The sequence below is a fragment of the Papaver somniferum genome, chromosome 10 (assembly GCF_003573695.1).
Source record: "Papaver somniferum cultivar HN1 chromosome 10, ASM357369v1, whole genome shotgun sequence".
Classification (NCBI taxonomy): domain Eukaryota; kingdom Viridiplantae; phylum Streptophyta; class Magnoliopsida; order Ranunculales; family Papaveraceae; genus Papaver; species Papaver somniferum.
The window spans coordinates 19,998,471-20,003,446 of record NC_039367.1 but is presented as its reverse complement, the minus strand read 5'-3'; the positions used below and the strand labels follow the sequence as shown (position 1 = coordinate 20,003,446).

The following is a 4,976-nucleotide window of genomic DNA, read 5'->3' as shown; positions in this document are numbered from 1 at the left end:
TGAACTTGGAAAATAGTGGAATCTTAGCCTCAGTGTTTCTTTTAGTATTGATATCATCTTTGATTGAGTTTGCTATAATTTTTAGTGAGTTTTCTATTTTAATATTAGGATTTAAGTCTAATTAATATCCTTCACAAGTCTGAGAATCGAACCACTTTTACCACTATCTACAAATCACATCAATTTTTGGCGGCGCCGACGCGGACTTGTTTTTAGGGTTTTAGATTTATTTATTTTTTTGTCTTTTTTTTATGTTTTTGGGTATTTATCTTGTGTCTACAGGTTCTGGATCATAAAGAAAATTGAGCCAAGGAGTTTGGTGATTTCATAAAGACTTGGAGCTAAAGATTAAAGCAAAAAGAACAGAAAAAATACAATTTTATTTTTATTTTTAGACAATTTTAGTTTAGGGTTTGTTTATTTTATTTAAAAAAAAACTGTATTAGAGTTTATTATTTTTGTAATTTTTCTTTATTTTTTTTGGACTTTTGGACTTTGGGACTTTTTTTTTATTACCCTACGGAAGGGTACTTTAAATATAAATTGTTTGCAGAGAAGGAGGAAAATTACGATATTGTCTCTGCACCTTGGGTTCATACACTAGACATCGGAGTCAGTGGCCCGAGTCGACTACAACCGTATCATCCCCTGTCTGGAACGGGAGGTAAGATTCTAAACACCCGCGAATCCCCTGTCAGCGAGTTACTGGACTCCTTCGTATGCATATATGTTGAGGACTGAATACGGACATTTATTTTTCTAGTAAAGGGCAAGGCCTGGCCATACAAGATAAGGGTTCGGATTTCATCACCGTTCTCTTCTTGCCCGCTTTAGGAACACGTAACCTACGCGAACCTAAGCCTAAAATTTTGACTAGAATGAGACTGATAGGGTAATGAGCTTAATGGGAAAGTCATTCGAAAAATATTGGTTACTCTTTTAAGCATACTTCGAAGTTCGTGACGGTTTCTGTAAGTTGAATGCGTGACTGCGCCGCCTTGTAATACCGGTGAGGCCTTGGGTATCAAAGCTCCACCGAGCTTCCCTCGCCTCTATTCAACTTACGTTAACTCGGATTGATTCCAGAGGGATTTGCTTAAATTGTAACGAATTCCCGTTCGAAGGATTAGAAGTTGGTCTAGAAACAATCTAAGTGGAGCCATCATGCTTTTTGTTTGCTAGAAATCAATAGGTTTGATTTGGTTGAGTCGGCCTTGATCTGTGTTTGCTTACCCTTCCAATTTAGAAAATTTTATTGTATGCCTGAACGTAAAAGAGACGCACTGTTTAGATTTGTTAAAGAGAAACCTAGTAGTTCGAAGCGTCTCGATTACCTTAATCTAGAAAGTCTGGCTTTTGAAGAGTCTGTTTTTGAACGTTCTTTGACTGAGGAGAGAATCCATGTTGCTCCGATAGCGCCAGAAATGGCAACTTTGAAAGCTTTGTTGAATCCAACTAGGACTACCCGTCCTTCGTGTATTAAGTTAGCTGAAACGGAGGCACCCTATGAACTGAAAGTTGGGACCTTACAGATGCTCCCAATCTTTTTAGGGAAAGAAAATGAAAACCCTTATTACCATGTTAGGGATTTTGAGGAAATTTGTAGTATTCTAAGAATTAGAGGCTTAGATGATGATGCTTTGAATCTTAGGTTATTCCCATTTTCCCTGAAAGATAAGGCCAAGTCGTGGATGTATAGTTTGGACTCAGAGTCGATTGAGACATATGAACAACTTACATCTGCCTTTTTCAATAAGTTTTTCCCTAGGCACAAAACATCGTCTATTAGGACGCAAATATGCACATTTTCACAACAAGAGGGAGAATCTTTATATAGGTATTTGGAAAGGTTCAATGATTTATTATCCCAGTGTCCTCATCATGGTTTAGAAAAGGTTAGGCTAGTTCAGATCCTTTATGAGGGTTTAGATTATTCCACAACGACCATGGTTGAGTCTCTATGCACTGGTGGATTTGAAAACCAAACTTTTGATGCGGCGATGGAATTTTTTAATGAAATCGCCGAAAAAACCCAGCAATGGGAAAATAGTAGGGCACCCCAGAAAACAATTCTTTTAAGTAGAAGAAACGTTAATAGGGTAGAAGGAGGCTATGAATCAGATGCCAAAATTGCTGCTATAGCAAAAAGGTTAGAAGCCTTAGAAGTGGGCCAGACTAGTGGTAGAGTGGAGCCTTTTTGGGAAGGCCAGAATATTGAAGAGCAGGCCAATGCTCTTTATAATAACACTAGATTTGATAACCGTCAAAAGATTGACCCATATTCAGAAACCTATAATCCTGGTTGGAGAAACCATCCGAACCTTTCGTGGTCTAAGGGCCAAAGTCAAGGTCAGTTTAGTAATTCTAATGCTCCCCCAGGTTTTGGCTATACTAAGAATCCTTCAGGACTAGCTCAGTTTCAGAATCAGTCAGATAAGAAAATCCTAAGTTTAGAGGAATCTCTCGCCTTGTTAACTCAGCAAACTGCAAAATTCCAGTTATCCGTAGAACAGAGTCTACAAGCTAGTAACAGGATAGGACAAGAAAATAGTCAGGCTATTTCCGAGTTAAAAACCCAGGTTGGTCTGATAAGTGATTCTTTGAGAGAAAAAGGTAAGTTTCCTAGTCAAACACAACCCAACCCTAGAGGAGTTCATGAATTAGGTGCAAAACCATCGAATCAATTGAATGTTGTTAGAACCCTTAGAAGTGGTAGAGTTGTAGACAATAAGGTAACCATGCCCGATAGTGAACATACTGTAGTTCACCCCTCAGGATCTCACCTCTCAGGACCAGTAGCTGAAGAGATGATAAAGTTTCTGATGATGTGAATTCGGTTCCTGAAAAGGTCTGATTTTAGGCCTAGAGCCCCATTTCCTCAGCTATTAGTACCAACAAAGAAGGAATCGAACTTTAATGACATAGTGGAGGTTTTTAAGCAAGTTACCATAAACCTTCCCTTATTAGATGCAATTAGGCAAATTCCTGCTTATGCCAAGTTCCTTAAGGATATGTGTACGCGAAAGCGAAAACTTAGCGTCCATAAGAAAGCCTTTTTAGCTAGTCACGTAAGTTCAATCATTCAGAACACCACAACTCCAAAGTACAAAGACCCAGGTTCTCCTACCATTGCTTGCACAATAGGTAACTTCCGGGTAGAAAAAGCTTTACTTGACTTAGGAGCCAGTGTGAACTTACTGCCATTCCATGTATACTTACAGCTAGGACTTGGTGAAATGAAACCTACTCAGATGACACTGCAGTTAGCTGATAGGTCTGTTAAAATCCCTCGAGGTGTTATCGAGGATGTTCTTATTGAGGTCGACAAGTTTATTTATCCAGTGGATTTCGTGGTCCTAGATACCCAACCTGTCCCTGACCCAGAGAACCAGATACCTGTGATTTTAGGTCGCCCATTTTTAGCTACGTCTAATGCGATCATTAACTGTCGAAATGGTGTGATGAGTTTATCTTTTGGTAATATGACTATGGAGATGAACATTTTTAATGTCAGTAAGCAACCTCATGAGCTAGATGACACATGTGTTGAGGAGGTGAACATGATAGAAGCCTTAGTTCAGGAGTCATTACCAAACATCTTGTCTGAAGACCCATTAGAAAGTTGTCTATCCCATTTTGGTTTAGATTTTGACGACGATAGCACTATTGAACAGGTGAATGCTCTATTAGATTCTACCCCTGTGTTAGACACTGATAGATGGAAAGCTAGGTTCGAACCGTTACCAGTTTCTGAGACTACCCTAATTCCTTCTTTAGAAGAGCCCCCAAAGTTGGACCTTAAACCACTACCCGATACTCTAAAGTATGTGTTTTTAGGCCCATCTGAGACTTTACCTGTGATTGTAGCTTCCAATTTGGATAGTGATCAGGAAAGTAGGCTAGTAAATGTACTTCAAGACAATAAGGAAGCTTTAGGGTGGACTATAGAACATTAAGGGTATAAGTCCTACTGTGTGTATGCATCAGATTCATTTAGAGGAAGACTCCAAACCTTCTAGGGAGATGCAACGTCGACTGAACCCTAACATGAAAGAGGTAGTTCGAAAAGAGGTGCTTAAGTTGTTAGATGCGGGTATTATTTACCCAATTTCAGACAGTAAGTGGGTCAGCCCTGTTCAGGTTGTCCCCAAGAAATCAGGTATCACTGTAGTCCAGAATGATAATAATGAATTAATCCCAACCCGAGTGACCACGGGATGGCGTGTGTGTATTGACTATAGGAAATTGAACAAGGTCACAAGGAAGGATCACTTTCCCCTTCCTTTTATCGACCAAATGCTAGAGCGATTAGCTGGACATAGTCACTATTGCTTCTTAGATGGCTACTCCGGTTATAATCAGATCGTTATTGCCCCAGAAGACCAAGAGAAAACCACTTTTACCTGTCCCTTTGGTACCTTTGCGTATAGACGCATGCCTTTCGGGCTATGTAATGCCCCTGCAACTTTTCAGCGTGTATGATGAGCATATTTTCTGATATGGTAGAACGGTTCTTAGAGGTCTTTATGGATGATTTTTCAGTGTTTGGTTCATCTTTCGATGAGTGCTTGCATCATTTGACATTAGTGTTGACTAGGTGTAAGGAAAAAAATTTAGTGCTTAATTGGGAAAAATGCCATTTCATGGTTAAATCAGGAATTGTATTAGGGCACATCGTCTCTTCAAAGGGTATAGAGGTAGACAAAGCCAAAGTTGACCTTATTAAGACTTTACAGGTCCCAAAAACCGTAAAAGATATTAGGTCATTCCTAGGGCATGCAGGTTTTTACCGTCGATTCATTAAGGATTTTAGCTTGATTTCTAGACCTCTTTGCAATTTGCTTGCAAAAGATGTTAAGTTTGTCTTTGATGATGCTTGTTTAGAGGCTTTTGAGAAGCTTAAAACTTTACTCACTGCCCCGATAGTCCAGGCACCTAACTGGAACCTACCCTTTGAGATTATGTGTGATTCTTCA

General features: G+C 39.3%; 1 pseudogene; it reads right to left on the bottom strand.

The window, feature by feature from the left end:
* Nucleotides 1-1,788: 1,788 nt before the first annotated feature.
* LOC113319764 lies at nucleotides 1,789-1,888 on the bottom strand (annotated as a pseudogene).
* Between the last annotated feature and the right edge of the window lie 3,088 nt (nucleotides 1,889-4,976).